The 10,926-nt window shown below is 43.4% G+C and overlaps 1 long non-coding RNA gene across 1 annotated transcript in view; it reads right to left on the reverse strand.

Annotated features, from left to right (window-relative positions):
- The window catches only part of LOC125700420 (uncharacterized), a 56,714-nt gene extending 47,202 nt beyond the window's left edge, over positions 1-9,512 (reverse strand). Inside the window, exon 1 of the long non-coding RNA XR_007379927.1 lies at positions 9,372-9,512. This is a non-coding gene — a long non-coding RNA (uncharacterized LOC125700420). The remainder of the gene's footprint in view (positions 1-9,371) is intronic.
- Positions 9,513-10,926: the final 1,414 nt, after the last annotated feature.

Below are 10,926 nucleotides of genomic sequence, written 5' to 3' on the forward strand. Positions count from 1 at the left end.
CAGCAAACCAGTTCCCTGGAACTGAGATAGGAATGAGAATGCCTGCATTCCCCCTTGCTCAGATATTTAGGATTCACCAGCAAAGCTTCAGCAACAACAGATGGGGAGAAACACTCCAGCATATTTGAAACCACGTTCAGCTGCTGACAGCAGTTGAACAAAGGATCATTACAAAGACATGCAGAAGATGTGACAGGGATGCAGCAAGATAGTTCTGGGACTAAGGGACCTAAACTACAACAAAAGGATGGAGAAGTGGAGCTGGACTCCATAGGACAAAAAAAGTGATCTGACCAAGTGATATCAGTTCTGGAGGGACTGAGGAGGGAAAAGAAACTGTACAGCTACTTAAAGATGTATCAAACACAGAGAACAAGGGCCATGAACTTAAAGATGGGGAAAGGTTACACCACAAAGGAGCTGAGATGGAAATCAAGAGCATCAAAAATAAAACAGGTACAGCAGAGAGAGCAGTAATAGTGAGCAGGGCAAAAAAAAAAAAAAAAAAAAAAAAAAGGAGCTAGCTCAGAATACTGACAAGTCAAAAGTATCGATCCCGTGCTTCCTTGGTCAAATAGAAATGGAAGGAGTTGTGCTCTGGGGAGGATGGAGAAACTTTAGCTGAGCCATCCACTGTTCCCTCTCCGCCTGACAAAGACCGGGGTGAGGCACACAGTGCTGTCACATTGATGGCTGTAGCTGTGAGGTGTAAAGGTTTGGCAACTTACTGCATGTGGCACAAAAGAGGAAAAAGAGTCACACAGCATCCTGGACAGAAATGTCTCTACTCTAGAAAAGGAGCAGACCAGAAGTTAGGCACAGTGACAGGACTCTGATGGTAACAGGCAGTCAAGGTAGAGGAGAGAGGGACAGAGAGGAAAAAGCATCCAATGCAGGTAAAGATGTCCTTTCAAAAGAGCAGTTTCCTTGCATTTTTTGTGCTATGCCCTGCTCCTGTCCTTCCTTTACTATCAAAGATTTGTCACCAGTTCCATGTCCCCTGCATCAGGAGGCAGCCAGCCAGCCCTTCTCTACACCAGCACATAAGTGTGCTGACATGCAAAGTCCATGTTTCCCAGCTTGCTGGAAACATGCTGTGTAATGAAAGGGTCTCCCAGCAAGAGGAACACAGCCTGTGTGCCAATTACCTTGGCAGATATCATGGGATCAAACGGGGCAAGAAGAAAGCAGTAGGTGCAAGAAGGCTGAGCTTTCCTTCCTGCTCTGCACTCAGCTGAACACTGCTTTGTAATGAAGTCATTTAGGCCTGCAAGACACACAGCCAGATGGGCTGCCCCTCAGGGACTACCCTCTGCACCATCCATTCCTTGGGGTTTGAACTCATTAAGGTCAGTGGTTTACAAACACAATCAAGGAAGCAAGCTTGAGCAAGATGTTCTGATGGCAGTAAAAGTGCGTTCTGCTTCATCAGCACTTCTGAAAAATTAGTTTAAATGTCCTCAATGGCAAGCAGCATTTAGTGCTGACCAGTACAGGAGAGAGAGGGAGGGAAAAGAGGCTACACAGGTTTTTGTTTTTAAATAAGACACAAAGCAAGTTTGGCACAATGAGTAAATCACAAGCAACTGCATCCCTACAGTGTCCCGCTGCATGAAACGCCTTCCAATATAAATCAGTGCCATATCTAGCCAAACAAGAAAGCTGTGCCAGTTCTTGCTGCATAGTTTACATTGCTCTGAGATCTTGGCAGAAGCAGCATCTCTGTTCTTTTTGGATCGCTGCAGTATCTCACCTTATGCAGCACCGCACAGCTGCAAGGTGGATTTGTTGCTCACAACCCCTCCACAGCCACCCATCAGGCTCTACAGTCCAGTACCATTTTACCAGCATTCCTATTTTATGTCTTTTTTCCCCACACTGCCATGGGGACTTGATAGCATCCCCTATGGTAACCCTTAAAAAACCTTATTCCTATTATTGAACCACATTTTCACTCCTTTCAAAATATTTTGTTACCAGGCTGACATTCAAATCTTTATTCCAAACTGAGTTCTCTTTTCTTTTTTCCTTCCTTTTAACAAAATTTTATCAGCTTATTTTTACATTTGTGAAAGAGCTCTTAGAGCTTTTCTTAAAACCAGTCAAAAAGACAAATAATCATAGAATAGTTTGGGTTGGAAGAGACCTTAGATATCATCTAATTCCAACTCCTTGCCATTGACACCAAAAAGCATGATTCAGCAAAAAAAAAAAAAAGCCTGAAGGCTTGAAACGGGGCAGCATGATTCCAAACTATTAGTTTGATTTTGCTGAGATAAAGGGCAACTGAAGCAAGAAGAGCATCATTCTTCCTCAGACAGTTGTCCTGAGCATCCTTCCACAGCAACTGATCCAGTTCCCTCTTTGCAGGAAGAGAAATCACACCCTGGTGGTGCTGACCCGGCCACACAACCTCCCTGCCAACCCTTATAAGTTCACGGTCTGCTGTCCCTGGGCTGCTGCTTGGCCAATTTGCATGAGGAAGATTGTAAATGTCACACCGAAACACGCACAGCCGTGTTCATCCAAAGCAAATAAAGCTTAGGACCAGTAAGCGGAGAAAACTGTGTCCACAAAGCAGTTGTAAATCAGCCCTGTTCCAGACCCTTTGCAAGTTTTATGGTCTCACAAGTATTTGGCAGATTCAAAGGCCTCCTTTGAACAAAAATAGAGAGTCTGCTTACTTTGCCAACCATGAATTTGCAGTTTTAATGGTGCAAAGTACACTGTTACCCTGATAACACAGGGCAAAGGACAACCCTCTCTTGAGGTTCATCTTCCCACCCACAGCAGTAAAAGGCCTGAAAGCCCACATGCTCCACTGAACACTGGCAGTTTAGCTGTGGGACCCAATGCAGTTTCACCCACGAGACAATAGGCCAGTAACCACGACGCTGAAATAAGAAATTAGTAACTGGTCCCCCTGGGTGCTGGAGGGAAGAGATGTCCTCAGTGATTCACCCAACTGAGATCTCCATTCTGTGTGTTCGTCTTTCACATTCTGCAGGGTGAAAAGAGGTGGTCTGAAGGCTAATATAGCTGCCTCAGGGCCAGAGTTCGGTGGGCTGTGTCAAGGGTAAGAGACATCAGCTTCCAAAGCAATGTTTCCAAGGGATTTGGAAGCCCCCCCACCCCGCGCATTTAAAGACTTCCCCATTAAAAACTACTGCATTTTACCTCCCTTCACAGAACTGACCAGAACTTGTCTATGTACAGGTCTATTACTGACAAGATAAAGCAGGGTTGAGCCCAGCAGGTTCTCCACAACTGCATCAGCTCCATAAGGACAGCAAAAAGTGCAAGAAAATTCTTTCTTTTATTTGGCACAATCCACCTGCCCCACACTGCACTAGCAAAGTGCAAGACATTCATACCTGTGTGTTCCTTACTCTCATGCTTCCCCTTTTCAAAGGCTGAAGCTCCCTCACCATAGCTTAGGTAATGGGGAGCAAGACGTAAAGTTGCCTATCAAAGCCTCGCAACCAGCCTCTGAATGCTACACAGACTCAGCTGAAAGGAAAGATGGTGCTCAGCAAGACCCTGGCAAGAGTCAAACCTGCTTCTTGATAAATCATTTCTTCATCTGCTTCCTGAAAGCCGTTCTTTCAGCTCAGTGGTGTTCTGGGGGTTTGCTGTAGATGTTCCCCCTCCTCCCTCCTTCTCTCTCTCCCTCCCTGTGCACGTTCACCCAGCTCTGGCAGACGCATCCTAGGATTCCTGTGTTGTAATCACACAACAGAGGCAGAGTTAGTAAGGTGGCTGCACCATGGCCCTCAGCCTCAAGAACAGGCTATGGCAGTGAAAGGATGAAGCTATCCCATCTCTCATACCAGAGGAAAGGACTTTACTTCAACGCAGCTGACAAAGCTCAGGACATCAATCAGCTTCTCCTTCCCCCCCAGTGAACATCCTCATCAGTCCCTTTCCCCCAAAAAATCTCTTTAACTCTTACAAGCTTTCCTTACACCATTGTCCTAAGACTCAGCTAAAAGCCCCCAAGAGCACATAAAGGCACAGGATTACATTTAAGCAAGCAGTAAAATGGGAATATGATCAAGGAGCTCCACTTTATGTAACCATGCCGTGCTGGGGAAGTGATTACTCAAACCGAGCCCCAAAGTGGACAAATTGCAGCCACATTATCACAGTCTTGTTCAGGTCGTGCTGAACTGTGATCTGCTTTTATGTTCATTCATCTCACAGTATTCTGATTTCTGAGCTAAAGAAACAACCCTCACCACTGGAAAGTGAATTTCAGGGTAAGTAAGGTAGGTAGAAATAAAGGGGCAAATATATCTAATACGGGAAGAGAGCTGCCTCATATCCTTCCTCTCTCTCACTCTTATACCTTGGACAAGCAGCAGTTTTGAAGATGTCGCAGTGAGGACGGTATTTAAGTGACACAATATTGATTTTAGCAGCTTGGCACCTCTCATGGAAGTGCTGGTAAACACAGCCTGTATTTGCTAGGGGAAAAGTTTCAGAGGTGACTGCTGTAAAACGTAACTCTAAGGATGGTAAAAAAGGAATAATAACACACAACTGCTTAGGGTTGTGTCAAATGTGGGAAGCAGGTGGCACAAACGGAAAAGCTGGAGAAAGGTCAAGCCTTGGAGGAATTGAGTGAGAAACTCTTCTTGCAAGCAGAGCTGATCTGAAGCGGTCTCTTGCCAGAAGCAACCAGGAAGAAAATCAAGTAAATAGCTTTAAAGGAACTGGAAGATAGAATTCATCTCATCTCATTTTAAGCATTTTAAAATGAAGTACGTAACCTGGGCTTATCATCCAGTCTTCCCGAGTAAAAAGAGAAAGAGAAAATAGAGGGCAATAAACGTTGGCTATCTGTGAAAGCACTCCAATCCAGGAGCCAGTTCAAACGTGTTCAGAGATGAGGTTGGGTGAGCAAAATCCCAACCAGAATCACCACAGAACTCCCGAGAAGGTGCATTTGTCAACGTGAATTTAATGAGGTGTTTGCTTGGAGCAGCACCCCACCATCACGTTGCAAGAGAGACTGCTTGGATGTGGTCCCTTGCCAACTTCAGTAAACCAGCAGAACTCTCACAAAAAAGAAATCACAAAACAAGGTGTTTTGTATGGGTTTTTTTCTTGAAAAAACAAGGAAAGATGAATGCTAATGCAATAAATGAAGAAAATACATCAACTTTGATTCCTATTTGCCTAGGTCTATAATTACCTCAGGAAAAAAAATATGATTGGGTTGTGAGATAAACAGCATTTACTCTTGATAAAAGAACAATAGTGCATTTTTGACAAGCATTTTTCAATATGCCACCTTGGTTGTTCTAGTAACAGACATTAAAAATGAAGTATGATAGAATTTCTAAGAAGATTCCAATGGTTAACAAAAGAAAACAGAGTATTTCTCTTTCTTAAGAGGATCTCAGATTTCTCAGGGATAACAAGAAATTTTTAATCAGTCTCTCTGCAAATTTGCATGGGGTAATTTTTGAAAGTACAGTTTTATTCCTGGCTTAGGTATAGATGCTACTTGAGAATCAGCAAAGACAAATCAGAGGCATGTAACTGGATGGAGGCCAGCCAGCTCTACGGTGGGGTATGAGTGGGAACTGGAGGTGCAGAGAATCACAGAAAGAAAGATAGGATAAGATTCTTAGGGAGCACCAAATATTCAGCAATTTTAGAGGGAAAAAAAGCATTGCCAACGTGATTCAGGATCCAGATCTGCAAGAAAAAACATTTACTTTGTCCTTTGCCCCTTCTGCGGTGCAGCCCAGCAAAAAAGCATGTTCAGGCTTTCCTTTATGCTGTAAATTCTTCACTTATGGAAACTAGGCTTACTCAACCTTCCTAGGTCTAATTCTGATCCTAGCATTAACATGAAAATGGCATTAGCTTTCCATGTAAGCCTGGTCATGGACCCGCTCTATTCTGACAGCAGCCTGGTCTTGCATAACCCAAACTCCCTGTTAGTTCTCTATGGAATTAGATTTGTACAAAGTCCTTTTACAGATGCCCCAAATGCTGGCAGTGAAGAACTCATAATCTTGAGTTGTTTAATCCAGCCATTCCTCCTTATTTTAACTTCATATGCTAAAGCACCTGATGTATAGAAGGCATCAAATCTGCCATATCTACTCTGAGATCAGCTTCCACTGCTCTGTATCATTTGTATTAGCTTCTCCTTGCTTTCCATTCACATTTCCACATCCCTAACGGAGCTCTTACACACTGACACCCCAGTACAGTCCCATTGCAAAGGAGCCCAGAGAAAACCTCTTATTGCATTCGGCTGCAGCCAACAGAAAAGAAACACTAGAAAGTGGAAGAACTTATGCAACAGATAAATCATAGGGAGAACATGCCCACACTTCTCATTGCACAGATCCCATACATCACCACGACTCCGCGCAGTTCCCCCAGTGGAGACAAATTTCAACTTCTAACGTACTTTCCATCTGACTCCTCCAGGATAAAAGATGAGTCGCTGTCCTGAGATATTACATTTGGATTGTAACATATTAAAAACCTCAGTGTTTTGGAACAATTTGGTTTGGAGAGCCAGTACTAATTCCATCTCTGTGGTTTGAGCTGTGCATTCTACCATCATCATGAGAAAACTCCTCCAGTCCAATTTCTATCTCACATCTCTTCTCTTCTGGCTTGTCTGGTCTTCATCAACCAGCAAAGCTGTGATCAATCTTGTAAATTTAATTTAGAGATCATCTTGCTGGCTTGGAATCAGACAAGGTTAGCCGTCTGCTTGTTGCCCGCAGTCTGCTAATCTTGTATAATTCCTCCATGACCACCTGGCTGGAACAGTTGTTGGGAGCTTTGAGTGGGGAGAGCACAACGTCTCTTCTACAAAGTGCTTGGGACTTTAGTTGGACACACGCAGATGGCATCCTGGCTGCTGCTCAAACCTCCATAACTTCTGCATAAGGACAAACCCTCACATTTTTAATAAACTGGCTGCATTGCAAACATCATCTCAGCAGCATAAAGCTGGAGCTACCATTTCCAAACTCCTCCTAGCCTTCCCCACTGGTTATAAATTTCTCCTAACTGTAACACTACAAAAGTGCACTACCTCTTTCTGCATTGTGACCATTGCTGCCAATGGAGGCCAATATTCTGTCACTAAAACACTAGAAGATCTGCAGAGGAGAGATCCATAGAGCAGGAGAATTCCTGCTACTTGCAAGTAAACAATGCATTTTTCTCTAAGGAGAACCTTTGGCCTTAAGCCAAGGGTTACAAACTGACCATATTATTGGCACGATTATTATTCATGCAAATTTTACCTATCTGTATATTCCCTTTCTAAGGAAACACACAACACCAGCAGGGGATAAAAAACCTTTGCTGCACGCACATCTCAGGTGGATATCTTTCATCTCCTTTCCTAATATTTCCTTTAGGCTTCGATAATTTTTATTGTTTTTTTTTTCTCTTTGCTCTTTCCCACGCTTGAGCAGTTCTTGGATTTGGCAGGCAGAGAGCAGCAGTTATACGACATGCATTTCTTAATGTATCAAAACACATCCCTTTGATTCATTTTTTAAAGAAAGCAAACTGTTCACTCAAGGTTAATAACATTTCCACTCCACCTGGGCATAAGAGATTTCCAGATGTTGCTGGGAATTTTTAAACAACACTCGTACCTTCAGAAATGAGCTGGGCAAAATCTGCTTTCCAGCCACCCCTCAGACCAAGGCGAATGACTGGCCTTTCTGAGAGCTGGCCCAGAAGCTTGTTGATTGCTGCCATTTTGACATATTTAATAGAAGTCCTGTGATGTCATGAGAGCTGTGCGAGCTCCACAGCAGCTATCCCAACAATTCCTATTAGTAATGAAGCATCACACATAACAGGAAATATACTGAAACCAAACACTGACCTTGGACAATAAACATGTAACATTCACCTCAGCAATTCTTTATATTTGTACATTCAAGACTACAAGATGAAACTGTGTCCAGGAAAAAGCCTATGTGTGGGCATTTGATAGGGATAACATATGTGCTCTTTGCTGGGTGTAACAATCAGAAAGGTCAGAGTGATGGAAGGGTAATACAGGAGTGTAGTAGCAAAGGGACTAGTGTGAATGGAATGGTGTGGCAAAGGAAAACTGCTCACCCATCTCCAAAGATCTGGGCTCAACAAGGAAAACTCCACAAGGGAGGGATCTTCAACCAGAGATCCTTCCTCAGTGGCTGTCAGCCTTTAACTTAGGTCTAAGAGAGGTGCAGCCAGGCTCCACCCCAATTGCACAGCTGAATTGCCTTCACCTGTGCTCTCAAGGCTGACCAGATCCTTTCCCCAGGTGCTCAATCAGTGGCTCAGGCTGTGACTCAACAGTTACCATAAACTGGGTGACCACCTGAGATAGCCCCTATGAAGATAACATCAGGGACGGAGGGAATTAACACTTTGATCAGCTCTGACCATCCAGGACTCAACCAGGATGTGGATCAGAGCAGTGAACACTGCTGCTTTGCCAGATGAGAGGAACCAGATGGTTTGCAAGCAGTTCACGCATTCACTTTAATCATTCATATAAACTGAGTCATGTCATCACTAGACTTTAATCAGGCTCTCTAGAACACATTTAGTGTACAGAAGACTCAAACCTTCATAATAATGACATTTTACACATAGGCAGCATTAACTTCTCTTTCCATTTCTTCAGTATTCCAAATATTAGAGCCATCTCTGGCTCAAGCGCCTTCCTTATCCATCAGACCACACTACTCACAAGACCAAAAATCTTCCCTAGCTTCAAAACAAATACCATAAAACAAGCAAAGCTTGGCATCAAAATGGGAGGAAGGATGAAGTTCTCCTTAAGACCATGCAGCTGAAAGCTAGAATGCTTGCATGAAAAAAAAAAAAAAAAAGAAAGAAAAAGAAACAACCTGTTTGCAAAATAAATATGATTTGGCCAGTTTCACAAAGGCAATTGTCTGACTGAAGAGCCAACTGAAGTACCACTGAAATACAAGAAATGCAAGAAAAGGCCCAACAAATGGTAGCCTCTCCCATTTCTCATCCCCACCTAATACACAGAATTAACATATAGCTTCCTCTCACTCTAAATCAGTCGAATAAAACAAAGACAGCATTTCAAAATCTGCTAGCTAAAATAGGCCATCTTTTGTTCTGCATGCATCCATACCAAAAACATATCTCAGCTTGTTTTAAGACTTGATTCTTTTTTTTTTTTTCCTTCAGATTTATGGTTACAAAAAAAAATAATAAAAACAAGCAAGGGAAAATATGTTGATTTACCATTTCCAGCATGGATTTCCCTGGGATCTCTGCATCTACTTTTCACAGGCACTGTATGTTTTTAAGAGGGATTTGAATGTGGAAAGAAGGAGACTTACCAGGTGGTGCTGGAGGAAGCATCCCATGGGCAGGAGAAGGGTTGCAGAGCTGCTGAGACAGCAGACAAACTCTGAGCCTTGCTAGAGTGGAGAGGAGCACTTGAGGAACTCTGGTCAATGGCATCAGGGAGAGGAAAAGGATGGGGGGCCTAGAAAGGAAGAGCAGGACATTGCTGTTAAATAACCAGTAGATACTGCAGATACAAAGGCACAAGCCAGAGTCTCAGCTGAGCAGATTAAATTGGTACTTTTATATGTTTTTAGCCCAGGTTCCCAATGAAACCAGCAGCTGAGCACATGCAGATTAGTAACCCCTCTTGATTTCTTTATCAGGAAAGAAAACAAGAGTTCCGCTGTCTGGGAACAGCTTAAACCTTTCAGAGATCTTACCAAAATCATATTATTTTTCCCCAGCTTCACCTCAGCTCACCAGCAGATGCTGTCACCCACATGACAACAGGAGCAACAGCTGAAAAGTGGCAGCAAATTGGCAAGGAGGGCCACAACACCCTGCCCAGATACCTGAAAGCAGTGTTCATCACTACGCGTTATCCAGCCACACCAAATTGCAATGCATGCTTATGTGGGTAATATAGAGGGAGAGGGAAGAACAGAAACTACTTGCCTGAAAGGCACTTCACATGGAAGAACCATCTTGAAATTAATTCCTATTAATTTTTAAAGTGGAATTTTAAATAGACTCGTAATTTTTTAAAAAGTCTGGCACAAATCTGCCTCTTGCCAGTCCAGCATTTAGAAACTTTCACCTATGGAAAAATCCTATTTTCAGTAGCAGGGCTGACAGCATTGAAGCTGAATAAGGAGAAATTTAATTTAGTCAGAAAACCATCACGTTTAGATGAGAACAATGTCCTCCCAGGAAGCAGCATTTAAACTGCCTCTGAGATTTCTGGAGGAAGGACATCGCTCAGCATTGCTCTTTATACGAAAGTCAATAGCCTGAAGAAAGATGGATTGTTTTCCGTAGCATCCGTAAGAGCTTTAATCAGAAAGTATCACATTGTCAGGGCATTTGAGGTTAAGCTCCCAGTTTTTGGTTGCTTCTCTATCCTATTTCGAGCAGCTGGGAAATCTGGATGAGGAACAGAGGTGGCGGTGTGAAAGCACAAAAGGCGCAGAGCAAAAGGGGGAGAAGCACATTGCCCCATGCATGGGAACCACAGCCTTACAAAGAAACAGCTGCAGTCAGAAATCTGCACACAGCCATGAGTTCTGCAGGGAACACAGCCTGCCTTAAGGCAAAACTCCAAGAAACAAACCACAGCAAGGACGCTGTTTCCACCTCTTCATGCCACTCATCCCAACCTTTGGTTGCCCTCAAAGGAAGCACCAGAGGCTTCATTTTAGCAACACCCCAAGCAAACAACGCAAGTAGCACAGCAGTTCTAAGCAGTTGTCCTGTGAGAGAGCTGGGCCAGCCCAAGAGCAAAATGGCACATGGAGCCAGAGGGATGCCAGTGGATCTGCAGTACCAACAGGGCTACATATAAGAGCTCGCATCCTTCATTTCATAGAATCATAGAATCATAGAATC

This window comes from Lagopus muta, chromosome 14 (assembly GCF_023343835.1).
Source record: "Lagopus muta isolate bLagMut1 chromosome 14, bLagMut1 primary, whole genome shotgun sequence".
NCBI classification, from domain to species: domain Eukaryota; kingdom Metazoa; phylum Chordata; class Aves; order Galliformes; family Phasianidae; genus Lagopus; species Lagopus muta.